Consider the following 19853-nt stretch of genomic DNA (forward strand, 5'->3'; position numbering starts at 1 on the left):
CATGAGCCCTCGATCAAAACACAGGATTGACGTGCACTGGATTTCAGGGGCGCGGACAGGGTCGAGGTGGAATGGGACCAGGAAGGGGTCACAGACAACGAATTTGCTATAATTGCGGAGGGCCAGGGAATTATGCATGCGAGTGTACGAATATGACAAGAACATCATGTTTGTACTGTACTCAGTTTGATCATGAGGTAGAAGATTGCCCTATATTGATAGTGAGGCTGTGCGAAAAGGGGGTACTCCAGCCTCCCCCAACTCAGAATCTACAAATGATGAGGTCTGAGCCATGCAAAGAAGACCTGAATGTGAAAATTGTGCTTCGGAGTGGTATCACAATAGGAGATGACAAAGCTAAGAAACCTAAAGAAAGTGCATGGGTTCACAAGGCTCCTGCAAAGGAACTTGAATTTTCGATTTGGAACGCGTGAAGGAGACATTTATGGAAGCTAAGAAGAGCTTCACAGAGGCCTCCACTTCAGGTAGTAAGGATCAATTAGAACCAGAGATGGATCCTTCATTGCTCACTACCTTTCTGGAGACATGTACGAAGTTGCTGCGTGACAACAGGGCTGTGGAAGGACTGCAGGAACTTATCACTAGGTGTGCAGGGTCAAGAGAACTGCGTGTGGTCCGGAAAATTAGAAAGCATGCACTGTGCATAGGAAGGGAAATGAGGTTGACTGCGCAAATCGGAGAATATGAAATGGATCAAGTAATTATGGATCTAGGATCGGACACGAATGTACTGCCAAAACAAACATGGGAGTGCATGGGCAGGCCCACGTTGCAGTGGTCTCTTATTCAATTACGAATGGAGAACGAACAGAAGGTCTTACCCATGGGGAGACTGCAAGGCATAATGTTCGATATTGAAGGCACGAGTGCTTTTGCGGATTTCAAAGTGATAGAGATTTTCGACAATATCAATCCCTATCTCGCGCTACTAGTCATAGACTAGGCCACTGATATGAATGGAATCATAAACCTGAAGAAGCATAAAATGATTTTTGAGAAAAAGTCGCTCCGCGTAGTAGTACCACTAGATCCTGTTGAAGGAGTGAGATATACAGAACTTGTGTGTGACGATGATAGTGATGACAATCTCGATTGTATCTACAAGATAACTACACAAGAACAGGATTGGGTGAATTCGACAGCCGATGGGAGGATTTCGTGGGAGTGCAACAACTCCTGCACCTTAGCTTCGGACGAGGAAGTAGAGCGATGGCAGAACTGATTACACGAGGTAACCACACTAAATTTCAATATGATGATAAGATAATTATGCTGCGTAGAAACAAAAGTGAGAGATCTTCCCATATATGACAGATTGATATTAGTGGAGGAATTTCTAAATAAATTTGAAAGAAAAGTACCAGAACAACAGCGGTTCAATGCTCTAAGATGGGCATTGCGTGCTATGCCCGCAAGATGGTGGGGTACGCACCAGCAGAGTTTCGAGGATTAGCGTGGACGTAGAAGGATGATACTTATACACTTTGGACAACCCAGCCATCGATGAGAGCCAGTTTTGAGGGGAAAAACAGCTCGCGCGCCCACCTATCCAGATGGATACAGACATATGGTACACAGCCCACACAAACGTGCACCGCTCTCGTGATCACAAATCAGAACAACAAGCGGAAGCAGGAAAGACGAAGTGCACCAAAGATTATCCATAGTGAAGCCTTTGACATGGTGTGCGAAGTGTTGAGCACAGTCCACCATGTGGAACGCACTGACTGGACCTACGCGTACCAGCGATCTGATGGGCTTATAGGACCATGTGAAAAACCCTGATCGTGAAAGCAATCCCAAAACTGCGGTATGAAGCAAAGACTGTAATCTGTGGGGAGTCGACGAAGTCGAGTCCGCATGTAAAGAAACCTATAGATCCGATAGTACGCAAAGCCTGGGCCAAAGAAATCACATAGCTACACGAAGAAGAACATAGAAGACTTCAAAAAGTAACTTGACAAGGAAACTTTAGACTTCACGAGCTTGAAACTGACTAGGTACAGTTAAGGAAGAAAGGCATTTTAATGGACACAGAGGTCAAGAGGTTGGAAAATGAAATAAAGGGAGCATTTCTTGTCAACAGACCAAGGATAGAAAGGCAAGGTGCGTACAATCATTCGAACTATTTAGACGACTATCGCTGAGAATTAGTTAATCTGCTGCCATGGCTAGGACCACATATCACCAAGCGCAGTAACTAGGGAAGGACATTACAAATAGGAGAGCACGTGGTGCCAATCACCACAATGACAGACGAGGATTTTCAATGGACTATGCTAGAGGGCGAAATGGAGGCCTACACAGGTGGTGCGACCACCTGACTAGCCATAGGAGGCACAAGCTTAGCACTCCAGGCAGCTGATAAGGAGTACGAGACTATAAATTACTCCGCTGATGAGTTGCAAGCTCTGATAGGGGCACGCAGAAATAGCCTATCCCCAGGTTCGCACCTGTGAAGGGGGGGATGTGCGACTGCGCAGGTAGGCTGGGAAGTGATCGTTGGTGTCGCTGCTCATGATGGGATGTCCGATTTGAGGCCAAATGGAGCAGGCGAAGGACATTTAAGATAGTAGTTATGTGCAAGATTTTGGAAAATCTACCACCAAGAAAGCATTGATGGCCTGGAATTGGGGGGAATGGTCGAATTTGAATTCAAAAGGTGCTATAAAACTCCAAGGGCTAGCCACGAGACAACACTTGTTCACTTGAGACTTGAGTGGTTGAATAGAGCACAAAGTGTTGAGCGCTGAGTGATATTCAAGCCCATAAGTTCGCGAAAGACCGCATACAGTACAGACAAGATGGCGGCTACCAGCGGAGGTTTGGGCTTTGAAGAAGGAACTGTTGGCAAGGTCGCAACAACCCATATGGTACACGATGTTCTCGAAGGTACTGGTGTTGCGCTAGAAATCCTAAAATCACATCGAACGCCGAGACCGAAAAAAGATAAGCAGGCAATGGGACCAATTCGCATGTCCCCGAGGAATTCGTGGTTCGGTAAGCTATCAAGGGAGGAAAAGGGCAAGGCTATCACCATTGAGACAGATGAACAGGAGGAGGACTTACATGCTCTGATTGTTGAGGCACAGGAAGAAGAATATGTGGAGGCGGACATCCAACTGATGCACTCTGCAGCAAAATTTCCCGAGTATGTCCCTCCGCGAAAAGGGAAAGCTAAGATACCAAAGGATCCAGATGTAGTGAAGAGTGCACTCCAGACCTCACTCCTCCCCAATGGAATTACCTTTGGGGGTCCACTCCTAGGACGTGTGCCTACCCTGAAATTTGAATATTGGGACCTTGCGGATAGCGAGAAGTTCCCGCACTTAAAGATGGTGAGTCTGATGAAACAGAATACGAAAGGGCCAGTGATCACATTAGAACCACGAAAATGGTTGCGCGGTGTGGAGAAGGTCGGGTTGCTTCATCTGCTATGGATATAACAATTTCACTATGCTCCCATCACCATTTTCATCATCACGCAACTGCTTTGCCTGATGCATGATGGGTACTTATGGCTGGAGGAGCCTATTCCCATCACGACAGATCTCATCCACAGAATTTCTCGGCTTCCCTGTAAGGCAACAGACCCAGCAATGATAGCAAGAAAAAGCAACAATTTGGCTCTTGCGGAAGCCATGAAGGAAAAATATAACCTTGAAAAGAAAAAGACGGGTTATGCCATCACCAGTATGAAGGATAACATGGTGCGTGTAGCCTCCCAACTCCTGGGTGGTAAGGTACTGAGAAAATGCTGCGTCGATGAAGTACCAGCGTCAGTGATTACGTTGGCCGAAAAATGCATGGAGGGGGTCCAGTTCAACTGGGTCGAGTTCCTCTATGAAGAATTCTTGCTCAACTGTCAGGAGGCCTAGGAGCAGGGTAAGACCTTCCACTACCCATGGTTGCTCTTATCCATATTGCTGGTAGCGAGAGAACTACTGGAGGACAGTTAGTTCCCGAGCATTGAGCGTGACTTACGAAAGGCTGTGAAGTGTGCTTCACTCTGGGCTACCAAGGACGTGAAGCGGATTTACGATACAAAGATTTTTTGGGTGCTCATGGAGGTGAGCATCCGAATGTGGACTAATAGGAGGCCGCACATGTCCCACATAGTGCACAATAGTCTACAAAGTTTTGCAGACTTCAAGGCAGACATGCACAATATTTACATCAGGGCGCGAATGGATTTGATGTAGCAGTGGACAAAGCTCCCATTAATAGCCACTAACGACGCGATCTTTACAGTGTTAGAGACGTGGCCTCTTGAGTGGTGCGCCCTAGATTTGGCAGAGTTGGAAAAGTCGGCAACACAGAAAAGGAAGGATGAGGCCAAGCTATGCGTCACACAGTTGGCTGAGAAAAAGTGCAATGAAAAAGTGACAGCTGAGGTAAGGGTAGTCTGTGAAGCGACACAGGCAGCCGCAGAGCAAAAGAAGGCCGCCGAAGTAGCAGCAGAAGCGTAGACAACAGAGGCTACAACAACACAGGCAGAGGAGGGCTAGGAAGTGTCTGCAGGACAGGAGGTGGAGGACACAAACCTTGCAGAAGAGGGCGTGGACCGAAGAAGCACTTCGAGCCAACTGAAATGGTCGCGCGTCATAGAGAGATCGGGTCCACGGAAAAAGGTCAAGGCCTCGAAGCTGGGCATCGAACCGATCACATTAACTGAAGGAGACCTCTACGACATCAGTGAAACAATTCGCGATCTCACCAAGGAAGAGCTTCAAGAAGTTATGACAGAGTAGCAAACTGTGTTGGGGGCCCTAAGGGCGTAGCTACAAGAACTACAGGTGTGGCCCCCATAGGAAGGTACCTTTTCCACCTACGTCGTAGCAGGCACATCAGCAACAGAACTGGTGCTACACGTAAGGATGGCCAATACCATAGTGTTACCGAAAGGAGTGCTAGCAACAGCAAATGAGATCGACAGAGCTATGTTTGGCAGGATCAAAGGACTTGGCCTCAATTTAGCTGCCCTTCTGCGAGAAACACTATACCAATTGTAGGTTGGAATAACAGCAGAACTCTGCGCCAGGGAGGGCCGTGCAATATAGGTTCTGAGAGAGAAAAAGATAAACATCGAACAGCTCAGCCTGTAGCGTGATGAAATGGTATCATAGACTCAACGGTTGGAACATGTGGTAGACGACACTTGCAAATGCATCCTGGAGCTGGCCATTCCAGCAGATCTACCAGCAGCACAGTGGATCCAGAGGTTGGCGACCAGAATTTGCGAAGCCAGAACAAAAACGACAAAGGATCAGCTGGAGTTGAATCTTCAAATCGCTGAGCTGCAATTGAAGGTGCAGCCTTCCACTCCCCTGGAAGTCAGAGAACAGCGTGCCAGTGCTATCCAAATAGGGTTGGAAGAAATTGGATGTGCAGTACAAGACTGTATCAGTATGTTGGAACAAGCATTTGTGGTCCTCACATATTTGCAGGAGCAGCCCAACATACAATGCCTGGAAACAAAGGCGCGCGAACTTTAGGATCAGTATGACAGCGTCCGAGGAACTACGCAGATAGTAGTCCTCACTCAACAGCTTGCGAAGATGCAGCAAGCTAAGGTACTGAAGGAGGAGGTGGATGCGGCGCGACAGAAAGAGGAAGTTCTCAAAGCACACGTCCAGCCATGGACTGACGAGGCCTTCACCATCATGACAGATATCGAAGGCAAGCTCACACATATGCAAGGGATGTACTCTTATTATACTCCTCAGACCAAAGTCCCTGTCCTCTGCCAGATGTATTGAACTTCTTAGGTGTTGCGACAGTCTCTTTGTTACCTGTATCCTCAGGCCTTTCTCACTTCTTGTCCCATTTTCCTTTATTCTTATCATTACTCTTCCAATCCTTCTCAGTCTCATATCCATGTTTCGATTGTTCATAACAATGATTTAGCTTCTGGATGGCCTCCTCCAATGATCTAGGCTCATCAAACTCAATCCTATCCTTAAATGCTATCAACAAACCACTGAAAAACCTCTAAATATTTACCTTCGCTTGGAATATATCTCAAGAACTCCAGAAATCTTCTAGTGTACTCCTCGTCAGTCATAGATGCCATCTTCAACTCATAAAATTCTTTTTCCCTATCATCATAGTATCTCTCTGACATATACTTCTTCCGAAATAGCCTCTTGAACTCACTCCAAGTCAAAGCATCCTCATAAATATCTTTTATGTTCTTTACATATTCCCATCAGATATCTTCTTTACCTTTAATACTGAATGTAACTATTCTTGCCTTCGTGTTTTCTAATAAATCATCTAATCTAAAGAACTTATTCATTCCAAGCAACCACGCTTCTAAAGCCTGTGACTTCTTCATCTCTCCATAAAATATAGCTGACTTTGATTTCTTAAACTCATCTATCAAATATCCCTTGTCACTTCTCCTGTAAGGATGATAATGATAGCGATAATAGTACCTGTCAGAACTAGAACTAGAATAGTACCTATGTCTATCACCTCCCTTATCTTGATTGTATAAGAACCTGCCATCTCTGATCGTGTCATCCATTTTTTGACCTATACCCACCAGGAGACCTACTACCATATGCCCTATTAGTTCTATCTTCCTTCTGATGGATGATTCAAAGTGGCCCTTGTCACTGCAATTTTGATAAACACTGAAGGATTACTACATTAAACTGTACTTGTTTCTTGTGTGCCTCTATTATTTTGTCATTATCTTCTTTGTAACTCCTTATTTATACCTTCAAGCTTCTCAGTGTGTATTCTAAGTCGGAATAATTTCCAACACCGTGCTACTCATCTGATCCATAAGGAGAATCTCGTGAATTGTAGTCTACCATTCTGCTAGTCATCTTGATCTCTTTCCTGCAAGGCATCTTGCGTCATCTAAAAACAATAATAAATAAACCAACGTATCGTAGCATCATTCGAGGATGATATTAATGATTCAACATAATACATGTATGAACATAATCATCATAACATGTAAATATGTAACATATAGATAAAATGACATATAAACATCATTCCAACCATAGTCTAGTAATCAATGCATGATCATATCAATCACATACCATGCCCTCACGCATGACAACAAAAACCATACCAATGTACACTTGACAACACCTAAGCACTTTAGATGCATAAACAACACATAATTAATCATACACTCATGATGACACATCCCACAACATCACCATCAACCTTCACATGGCGACATCACTACAACCATGACCAACACCATGCATATGCAATAAGCACATAGACCACAAGCATAATGAACACATATGCAACCGATATGAATGCATGACCAACACACTCCTTATCTAGTTTGAGGGGTGAACCATGCTCTGATACCACTCTGTAACACCCTCCTCCCACATCTACCCAAGTAATTGGCTAACAAGGGTAAACATGTGACGAAGAGATACTATGATATGATTTAACTCCTTATGTGTCAATTAAGGAAGTAGAACCGACAAAACACAATAACATAGACCCTCTAGACCTAATGCAGAATCCCCAGGAGCCATCGAAACCTTCCAGGTGACTAGTCCCTGAGAAAAACTAATGTTTTACTGCGTTAATTCCCTAGTCGCTCCCATAACATGGGCATGACTATGACTTGGACCCTTCAGTCACTTCCACAATATGGGTATGCGTATGACTAGGTACTTTCCCAAGCAATTTTGTGCCTACGACTCCGACTTTTGTGCCACTTTTTCAGGCCTAGGGCTCAGGTCACTGCCCATAACTCCATAACACTTCCAAAAATTAAAGGTAACAACTAAATAATGATACAAATGTAATTTATTGAACAAGGACTTGACTTGACCCCTACTAGCCATGACAAGAATTTTGTCAAACATGTCACAAATTTGCATTCTATAGGTCTAAACAATATATCTAGGTATAGGGGTCTCATACTTATATGAGAATCAATAAAAAGCATGATGCCCCATCAAATTAACTGCATTACCATCTACTGAGTCACATATTCATTATACATTCAGTGATCAACCAAAAGATGATGAGAGTAATAAATTTCATTGTCATAAATATCATTCATAACCAACATGTAACCAACAGAAATATGAGGGATATAATAGCGATATAAGCCACATATAAACAAGTATATTTACCCATAAAATATGAAGAAGAATAGAGCACTTGATTTCTTAAGCCGACTAGGTGTGGGACTTCCATGAACCACCCAAACGTAGACTAGGGTGAACCAAATGTTTCTTTCAATCAGTCACCCCCGTGCTATATTCCAACCATGAATGTGGGATCTCATAAAACAAATAAATCAAAGAATCCAGGGCTTCTAGAGACAAAACAACCTCAAAGCCTCAACCAATGATTCCACTGCAAGGTCAGACATCACTTTCTATCACCATATTGGTCTCTACCCAAGCTGTCTAGGGCTATACAACTTTTGTCCCAACCAAGGTTCCAGGACTAGTAACTCAACCCACCAAGGGTGCCAGCACGTCTGTCTAACCTAGGCTCCAAGGTTGGTAACTTAACCCAAGCTGCTACAAGGCTCCATAGAGTTTGTCCAACCAAGGCTCCAGGAACTAGTAACTCAACCCAGAACTAAAAGAGCATGAGAACCAAGCAAAAAACAAAAGGAAATAAACCCAGAACACCATGGCTATCCAGGAAATGGCAAGGCTAGGAAAATCCAGTGCCAATCTAGGCAATCCTCCATGCTAATGACAAATCATAACCAAGAAACCACATGAATATGCCATGCATGCCAAAACTACTGAGGAAAACATACATGCAACTTGGTACCTGCAAGAAAAACCCATTTTAGTTGTTTATCTCGATGTCCTCTTGTACTTTCCTACTCTTCATTTTCCTTCTTTCTCAAAAACACCAAGTATGCCACACTCCTCCAAGAGTGCTCCAAGAAAACTCTAACTATGGAAGAGTATGAGAGAGAGAGCTCCAAAACTGAACTTACAAAAGGTTACAAACTGATCCCCAGAAGCCTTTTTATAATTGAGACACCTATTTTCTTCATTTTCCATTATTTTCATTCATTTTCCTCCTCACATGAAACTTGTGACAATTACTCTTCATTTTCTCCTAATTTCCATTATTTTCATAGATAAAATGCCAATAAATGCTTCATGCCTTTCCAAAGCCTTTGACATTTCCTTTGCCAATTTCCATACCCATTAATTAACCACAAGTTATCCTCATAACTATGTTGTTGCCTAACATTCCACTTGGGATATGTGTCCCACAGCCAAGGTCTTATTTAACCTTTATTAACTTTTACATATATTTTTAACCAGGGTTGTTATAATGAGCGCGTGTGGGAGAATGTCAATTTTATTGTTGTTGTAGAAGGATTGCAATGAGAAAACAAATTTTTATGGAAACTATTCGGTCCCTTCTTTGGAAGTTAACATTACTGGGTGGAGGCTCATCTTATTAAGTTCGTCTCAAGGGGCTCAAATCGAGAAACAACAAGCTTCCACTCTAGGGAAACTCCGTCGAGTTTGCAGGGATTGTGGCAAGCTACTCTGCACGGTTGAGTGCCTGGGAAATTCTAAGGGTAAGAGTGCTCTACCAATCCGTGGCCATTTTTTGCTCATAATCCCTTACATTTCACTCGGTCCATGGCTTGGTCCTTCTATTTTTTCCTTGGTATAATGTATGAGACAAACCTGTAAGTTGAATTGGCCTTTATTGTATGGGCCCTAGGTCTTTTATAGGAATTATGCCTTGTGGTGGTTCATTAGGGAATTTGTTTGGTGTTTCTTTGTTCTCTTTTTTCTAGAGCTACAGTTAGTGCCCTAGTGCTCGCTCTCAAGGGAATTAAGAGACATCATTTTCTTAGCCCCTAGTTTTGTAGTTTTCGACAGGGTTGTGACCCTCTTGTCTGTTGTTTTCTGGGTATTGTTTGACTCTCCTTTTCAAAGACCTTCCTCATTATGGTGGAGGAATTATGGGATGGATGGGCATAGTGTCTCTATGTGGTCCATGTGTTGGGTGCAGGAATTGTGCTTAAGCAAACTCCTCAACACTTAATTGTCAACTCGGGGGTTTCATAAACTTAGTTATGAAGCACACGCAATGCCAGAAGCGATATGAACTTTTCCTATTCCTAATCCTACTTCTTAAAGGAAATTCTTGCATAATTGAATAGAAAACAATCGTAAAGGCAATTGTCACCAAAGCAACTATAGTGCTGGAAATTAAAAGAAAAATTTGCAAGTAAATCAAGTAAAGGAGTTTTCGCACAACCGGAAAAAATCCTAAATGTTGGAATGAAATGCTATGTTCGTCTTCAGATGGATGGCTAAAAGTTTGACAAGTGGGCCCTTGCAGAGATCTGTTTTCCTTTCGATCTTCCTTCTACACAAACAACGTGTTCTTACACTACTGCAATCTACTTGCACTAGTGCAGGTACAATGTCGCTGTGTAAAAGTATGTATGACCTTCCTTGCTGAAGATTTATGTCTTAGTGAATTTTCTCTAAGCTTCATGGCTTAGAGCACCCTGTTTCTATGACAAGATACCAACTCTTGCACCGAGGCAGATTTTCCTTCACCCGTTTTCCAAATTACTTTCGAAAGGATTGAAATATGTGCTGAAAAATAATTGCCACTGCAAATGAAATCCTAAAGTAAATTATCTATGGAAAAGAAATGCTTTAATTAATTAAATCCTGTAAAGGAAGTAAACTTCATGAAATGAAAGCAACTCAAAGGAATCAAGACAGTAGTCTAAGTGATCTGCATGTGTCAACTCACTTTGGTAATTAACTAGAAGTGTTTATGTTCTTTGTTCATAAGACATGAAAGTATAACATATTTATGATAAATTCATGCAACTGTTCTCAGATCATCTGGAGATATACTTTTAATTCTAAAGACAATTACTGAATTTAACAGTTCATTTGCTTGCAAAATAACTAGAAATAATATGCAAGAAAGTAATTCAACATTTTCTGCAAAATGAAGGACTGAACCAAAGTGCAGGCAACCGCATGCACTGGTGCAGGAAAGAGCTTCTTGCATGATTCGAATGAAAGTGATTTTATACAAGGCTTGAGGGTAAAGAAATGTGAAAAAGGAATTTCATAAATGGAATAAACTCAGCTAACTCCCAAAGCCATGGATCTGTTTCACACTTTAACTACAAAAAAGATTTAAATCAAAATTTTAGAAATAAATATTAGAACTGTCACACCACGCGACTGCAAAAGGAAATATTCACACTGTCTTTCTGAATAACGAGAGTACATGGGGTAAACGAGCTGGGTTGGCTAGGCCCTAGCCAAATAGCTCATTTCCCATCTAAGAAATGAAAAGGCTCAGCACTCAAATATGCATCAAAGATAAATTAAACACTATGTATGAAAATCATGGTGGATTTCTTGTATTACTCGATTCAGCAAATGTACATAAAGTGCAAGTCCAGCCCCAGAGCTGAGGCGATACCCAAACTACATGAAAATGAGATTACAGTCGATGGTTTGCTAACTAGTCCTACCTATGATCTATATCTTATACATCCTTTTGGCCTTAGTCGTTTTTAACTAATTACAGACATTTTCTTATTTATGCCTTTTGGCCGAACAGACTAACAACCGAAATTACAAAATCAGCCAGCAGTTATAATGGAACATGTATCTCGCTTGGCCATAGACTAACTTTGGAAAAAATTCCCTGATTGTGCGTCACCAGTATCCTTCTTCAATTCATCAAAAACTAAACTTGAAATCAAGGATCGAAACCCATCCTCATGGAAGGATTTGGCTCACAGAAATCGCGGACAATCCTCGTGGCAGTGCAGGAATATAGCTGCACTAGTCATACTTACTCATAATTTATACTAAGATTATCAATCACTTATAGGAAATTAACATAAGTTACAAGAGGTACGTAATAGGCATGAAATCCATATAAAAATGATTAATAAAGCACATTAATAAATCTTAATGTAAAATATGAAACATGTGCAGGAATAGGTAGTTATCTTGGACTAGTGCAGGAAAGAGAGGTTTATGTCGAGATAAAACAGAAGTTAAAATGGGGTAGAAAATAGGGAAATTTGGCACACCAACATCCTCCCATCCCTAAATTGTTGTATGTCTTCACACACCATTTTACCTTCTACAAAAAATCCTCAAAAATGAATGGCCAGCTCCTCAATCCTGAACTTCAATGTTTAATCCTGCTTTCACTATCTTCGGCTTTTTTCTTGGGATCTTCGCAACTACTTAGTCATATTCTTGAAGTGTTTGTAGCATTTGGAGGCCTGATACTTCCATACCTTTACTTGATGCTTCTACCTTTTTAGCTCTACAAGTAACTCCACCTCGCTCTATTTCAGCCAACTCTACTCTTTCATGACCTGGTTCAAAGCCTCCAAGTCATGAACTTGCTACTCCAAATCTACTATTCAGCTATTGAGGTAGAGAGTGGAGGATGCCATGCTAAGATCTTCAAGTGTGAATTTCTTCTCTGCAATGGACTCAAAATAGCTCCCATCATCGTTGAGGTCAAGGTTGTCAAATGTCTGCATTATGACTTCGCCGAGGGTTTCTACACTCAGGGATTTCTTGTCGCCAAGGGTTTTGATGCCCTCCACAATATTTGTGCCAAGGGTTTCAGTACTTTGTGCACTCAATTCCTCAGGGCTTTTAACACCTTGTTCTTCTAGTTTCTCAGGCGATTCAACACCCTATCTTTTGAAATCTGTAAGGGTTTCAGTTCCCCGTTTTTCTTCAACAGCAGGGGATTCAGTAGCCTGTCCTTCTAAAACCACAGGGGCTTCAGTACCCTATCCTTATGAAATAGTAGGGGCTTCAATACCCTGTCCTTCTAAAATAGTATAGGCTTCAATACCCCATTCCTCGAAGCCATTGAGGGTTTCCATGTCTAGTTCGCCATCCTTTGGTGTTTCACGAGCATGCCTTCTGGATTGACTGCATCAAATTTTACAACCAATTTATGAGGGAATAAAGAAGTGGGAAGGGGATAAAAAAAAAATAGAATGGGAATGAATATTACAGCATGGATTCTAGAAACAATATCATCAAGAGGAATAAACGAAATGGGATGTGGAAAAAAAATTCAAGGGAAAAGAGGGATTTTACAAAATCGGGCAAGGGTAGTTTAGAAGAAAGAGGAAGGTAATTCATTGGGGATTTTAGAAAAGAAACTAGTGGGAATTTTCAAAATGGGAGATAGAAGAAGGATAATGTTTTTACCTTGAAATCTACTTGCACTGGTGCAGCAGGAAGTAAGCGTTTACCTGAAATAAAAATGTGCATGCTAGTTACCTCAAATTTGGGTAAGTGCTCGGTTTCGTGAACCTAATTCTTCTTGGTGGTAGACAACATATCTAAAAATCAAGTAACATTCCATTTTTATTTAAAATTTTGATCTTCCTGCCAACATGCTAGTTTTTAGGTTGATCCTTCTGCAATCATGTCAGCCAACTAATTTTCATAATTATGGGAATTTTTTTTTACACTTTTTATTTTTGTCATTTTTTCTTTTTATTTTATTTTATTATTTTTTCAATGAGGATAAGAAGGAATCAAATCTTCAATAGGTTGGTGTTACCACCTACCAACTCATTTTCAAATGGTTGTTGGACTTGCTGCATAAAATCTCCTTTAGTAAGGGGCTAAAAAAATACCTTCAATCTATGCCCGTTTACCAGGAACACAGAATTCCGTCCATCAATAGTTTTGATTTCTACCTCTCCATTTTCAAACACTTTGACCACCTCATAGGGTTCCAGCCAGCGTGTATGGAATTTTCCTTTAAAATATTTGAATATTGAATCGTAAAGGAGTACCCAATCACCTGGTTGGAACTGCTTCTTCTGAATGGAATTATCATGCCATTTCTTGCGATGTTTTTGAACCAAGACATTCTGCTGAACATCATCCCTTCGAAATTCATCTAGCTCATTTAATTGTAGAAGATGTTGATGCTGTGCTTCAGAGATATCTAATCCCAATTGGATTGCAGTCCTGAAAGTCTTGATCTGGAATTCTATCGGCAAGAGGACTTGTTTTCCATACACCAACTCATATGGTGTGTGTCCTGTGTTGTTTCTCCAAGTGGTTTGATAGACCCGTAATGCTTCCGATAATTTTTCAGCCTAATCCTTTCTGTGCATTTTTACTGTCTTTGTGAGTATGGACTCAATCACCTTATTCACGGACTCCACGTGACCATTTTCTTGTGGGTGATATGATGTAGATTTCCTATGTCGTATTTTGTACTACTCCATCACACCCTGTACCAATTAGAAATAAACTGTGGTTCATTGTCAGAAACAATTTCTCTAGGAAAACCAAATCCAATAAAGATTTCAGTAAAAAGAAAATCAACAACAACCCTTTCAGTAGCAAAAGAAACAGCTTTAGCTTCTACCCATTTTGTAACAAAATCTATACAAACCAAAATATGATTTTTATTTGAAGATGCTGGATTTCTTGGTCCTACGAAATCAATGGTCCATTTTTCAAAAGGCTCAATCATAACCCGAGGACATAAAGGCATTTCATTGGTTTCATTAGGCTAGCCAACTCACTGAGAGCTATCACACCGCTTGACATATTGTTTGGCATCTTTGAACAAAGAAGGCCAGAAATAGCCAGCTCGTAACACTTTGTATGCAGTCCACTTATCAACAAAGTGACCCCCACAAGGTTCATCATGGGCAGATTTTAAAATATCAAACACTTCTTCCTCTCTTACACATCTACAGATAATGATATCTACTCCGTTGTAAAAGAGGTCTCCTTGGATCTAGGAATATGCAACACTTTTCTGAATGATATTTCGCTTTTCACGAGTGGATAAGTGAGGTGATAATTTTCCGGTGACTAAATAATTAGCTATGTCAGCAAACCATGGGGATTTTGTTGACAATGCAAAAAGATGTTCATCAGGAAATTGTAGGAATTTACAGGGTAAGTTCCTCAGAAAGAACACCAAAAAGGACACCGCTCACAACCAGATCACAGATCAATACACCAGTATTTTTGACGTGGTTAAAACCCTCAAAGAGGGAAACAGTCCACGGCCTGCGCCAACGTGGCTACTACAGGAAATTTATTAATCAAAGAATGAAAATTTACATAAGCTTCTCTCATGCACGGATTACCCGAACAATGACCCTCCATGCGCTTTAAATAGAACTCATGGACCAATCGGGTGTCAAGCCACGGATCAAGTGTCGGTAATACCGAGGAGAGAGTGAACCGTCGGATCACTACATATCGTGACCGTCAGATTGTAAGTTACAAAATGTACAACGGTAAAGAAACACACTTTACCTAACTCTATACCTAACTCTAAACTAGACCAAGTTGTACTTAACTATTTCCTATGTGTCAGAATATCCTAACATCCCCCCTTAAGAACAACTTGGGATAGGATTGAAGGATTTACAAATATGACACAATAGGAGAAGGAAGGAGGCACTAGAGCCTATCCCCCCTTAGTGACAACTTCCTGAACTCCAAGCATATATCGAAGTTTAGTGAACTTCGCCTCTGTGAGAGCCTTTGTGAAGATGTCTGCAACCTGATCATCTGTTGAACAATATTGCACTTCAAGAACATGGTCATGAATGAGCTTTCTGATGAAGTGCATGTGTAGTTCAATGTGTTTGCTGCGCTGATGCTGGACTGGATCTTTGCATAGCTGAATGGCACTTTGATTATCACACCAAAGTGTGGTTGGATGCTGCTGCTCAAAGCCAAACTCTGATAGGATCTGACGAAGCCACAAGGCTTCCTTACTAGCTTCCACGGCACCACGATACTCTGCTTCTGCTGACGAAAGAGAAATGGCAGCCTGTTTCTTACAAGCCCATGTAATAGGTCCTGAACCAAGAGTGAAGACATAACCGGCAGTAGACTTCCGATCATCAGGGTCACCAGCCCAATCAGAATCAGTGAAACCAACTAATAGAGGAGCTTCTTTGGCACTGTAATGAATCCCAAACTGTACTGTACCTCGAACATAACGAAGTATTCTTTTGGCTGCTTTCCAATGACTTTCACGGGGGTTTTGCATAAAACGAGCAACAAGGCCAACAGCAAAGGAAAGATCAGGACGAGTATGGGTTAAATACAAGAGTTTTCTTACAAGTTGACGGTATAAGGTAGCATCAACTTCAGGAGAAGTACAAGAGACTGAAAGTTTGACTCCAGACTGAAAGGGAGAAGGGGCTGGCTTACAGTCTTCCATGTGAAAATGACGAAGAATATCACAAGCATACTTGGACTGGGAAAGGGAAATACCCTCCTTGGATTGCAAGACTTGAAGACCGAGAAAATAGTGTAAGTGTCCTAAGTCTGTCATTTCAAATTTCTTTTTAAGGCTGGACTTCACATGGTTTATAAGGTTGGGATCACTACCAGTAAGAATAAGATCATCAACATAAAGAACAAGGATGATAAGAGAGTTGCCCACTTTCTTGGTGTAGACAGTATTGTCAGAATAACACCTAGAAAAGCCAGATTCTAAAAGAAAGCTATCCATTTTGGCATACCAAGCCCGAGGAGCTTGCTTGAGACCATAAAGAGATTTCTTAAGTCGACATACAAGGCTGGAGTTTGTTTGGATGAAGCCAATGGGTTGTTCCATATAGATTTCTTCATGCAAGTCCCCATGCAAGAAGGCAGATTTAACATCCATCTGATGGACTTCCCATTTTAAAGAGGCAGCAAGGGAAAGAACAAGGCGGATAGAGTTCATTTTGGCAACAGGGGAGAAGGTTTCAGTGTAGTCAATGCCTTCAACCTGTGAAAAACCCTTAGCAACAAGACGAGCTTTATGTTTATCAACTTTCCCATCTGGTCCATACTTGGTTCTGTAAACCCATTTACATCTAACAAGTTTGCGTCCCTTTGGTAGAGGAACAAGATCCCATGTATCATTTGTCAACAATGAATGATATTCTTCATTCATAGCTGCTTCCCAATGTGGATGGCCTGAAGCTTCTGCAAAAGTGTCAGGATCATGATTTACTGGAGCTTGAGCCAGTAAAGAAGAGGCTCTTTCAAACTGAGAACGTGTACGTCGCTGATCTGTAGGATCACCGACAAGATCACCTGCTGCATCCCGAGTAGCACGGACCCATCTTGGAAGTTGAGGATCCTGAGAAGGTGGGGGAGGATTATCATCCTCACTTTCATCATCTGAAGAAGAAATGTTTTCAAAAGTAGAAGAGATAGGAAGAGGTGGCACATCCGCCGGACTAGGCTCGCAGGCCGATTTATTTTCATCAAATTTTACATCTCTTCTAATGATAACATTTTTGGACTTAAATGGAATAAGTCTATAACCTTTTACATCTTCAGAATATCCAACAAAAGTACATTTCTCACTCTTAGGTTCTAAAGCTTTATGCTTTTCATCTGGAATATGGGCCCATGCTTCACTTCCAAAAACACGAAAGTGACTTACATCTGGTTTAATGGAACTCCAAGCTTCTTCTGGAGTGATATTCTTTAGAACCTTAGTAGGAGTGCGATTGATTATATAATTTGCACAATTAATTGCTTCGGCCCAAAAACTAAGACTGAGTCCTTTAGATTGCAGCATACAATTAGCCATTTCCTTTAAGGTGCGATTTTTCCTTTCAGCTACACCATTTTGTTGTGGAGTGTATGGAACAGTATGTTGCATTTGAATTCCATTTTCGGTGCAAAAGTTGATGAATGTGTTTTTAACATATTCTCCACCATTATCAGTTCTTAGCTTAAGAATTTGATGTCCAGATTGTTTTTCAACAAAGGCTTTGAAGGCCAAAAATGTGTTAAATACTTCGCTCTTGAGTTTTAAGAAGTATACCCAAGTGCGTCTGGAGAAATCATCAATGAAAGTTAAGAAATACTTGCAGCCAGAGAATGAAGCAACAGGAAGTGGACCACATAAATCACTGTGCACAAGCTGTAAAGGGGCTGAGGCGTGCCAAGAGGCACGTTTTTCAAAACTGTCCCGATGATGTTTTTCGAGTACACATCCGGAACAAACACCATCTCTGCAAGATACCATAGGAAGACCTGTCACCATATTTTCTTTACATAGATGCTGAAGGGAGCGATAGTTTAAGTGACCAAATCGCTCATGCCAAAGTTTGCTCACTTCATCATTATGAGCAACAAATACTGAGGGAAGATTTGATGACCCAAAGTTGTGAAACTTATACAACCTTGTGGAATCATCAGCAATACCAGTAGCTAGAATCTGTTTAGGATCTCTTAGATCCTTGATTACAACATCATGAGGTGAAAATTCAACAATTTTACCTTCACCTGAATGAGTTATCTGATATACAGATAGAAGGTTGCAGGATAAGGTTGGAACACATAATACATCATTAAACTGACCATTGTCTAGATGAACAGTTCCAGTCCCTACAACATTAAGAGATCTATCATCACCAACATATATATTTTTGGTGTTACAATCATTTAAAGAAGAAAACATGGCTTGGTTTTTGGCCATGTGATAAGAGGCTCCAGAATCAATGAGCCACTCATGAGAAGGAGAAGAAGAAGATACATTTAATGCATAACCAGACTGAGATGATTGACAACGACATGCAGAAAGTGCCATTCCGGAAGTTGAAGTTGAAGTATGCTCCACATGGATGTTATGTTTCTTCATTGCGGCTTCCAAGGCTTCCATCTTCTTAAAGCATTTAGATTCTAAGTGGCCATCTCGATTACAAAAGTTACAATGTCTATCAGTCTTCTTCCATTTGTTTTTATTGGTCTTATCATTTTGCTGAAATGATCTTTCATTTTGAGGCTGAGTTTTCTTGGGACCCTTGTTTGGTTTAGGACCATTCTTTTTAGGATATGACTTCTTAGGATTCTTTGAATTTGGTTGCTGCTGGGCGGCTAACGCTTTCTTGGAAGAGTTTCCAAGATTAAGAAGACCAAGGTGTAAGAGTTTTTCTTGTTCTCTTATTAAGGAATCACAAAAGGAGTCAAAGGAAGGGGCCTTGTAGTCTTTTCCTTGACAAATGAAAGCTTCCCTTGTAGAATGGAAAGTGGAAACAAATACAGAGTAGGCTGGTCCCAACTTAGTAAGGATGGAATAAATAAGGTTACTATCTTCTTTCTTAACCTTAACACCTTCCAAGAGATATCTAAGGGTCTTGAATTTGGACAAGAAATCTTCAATGCAAGAAAAATTATTAGGATCCAAAGTAAGCAACTCATTTTCAAGTTGATGGGCTCTAATTTCATTTTTAATCCCAAAACTTTAGTGATTTTTTCCAATGCTTCATGAGGAGTCTCAAGTTCTGCAATATGGAATCTAAGATCAGGAGAAATAGACATCCCTATCAAACCACGTGCTTGATCTTGTCTATTTTCCCATTTTGCGGCCTTGTCTTCATCTTTTGGTTTCCTCTCTTGGTCTGTGGCTATTCTGTAGAGACCTTTACTTCTAAGTAAATCTTCCATGTAGGCTATCCATTGGAAGTAGTTAGTGCTGTCAAGAATGACTTGGCATGGACTTTCCATTTTTTTTTTTAAAATGAAGCTGAAGATGCTGAAAGTAAGTGTTCCAATGGATAGATCTCGAAAAATTAGGTTGTTTTAAAAAAAACGGCTCTGAAAAAGGCTTCCGGATGAAGAAGTTATGGCTTTTTGAAAAATTTTTGTTGAAGTTGCCGGCAAAGTGCGCGAATGTGCGGGAATGAAAAAATCCGCCCCCACAAAATGGAGACTTGAACCCAAGACCTCTACTCTCTTAAAATAGCTTTGAACCAATTGATCTATACAAAAAATTTGAGAGAGAGAGAGAGAGAGAGAAGGGGGGGGGGCCTTGGT

The sequence above is a fragment of the Pinus tabuliformis genome, chromosome 7 (assembly GCF_031772625.1).
Source record: "Pinus tabuliformis cultivar Carrire ecotype Pingquan chromosome 7, CPIR1, whole genome shotgun sequence".
Taxonomy (NCBI): Eukaryota; Viridiplantae; Streptophyta; class Pinopsida; order Pinales; family Pinaceae; genus Pinus; species Pinus tabuliformis.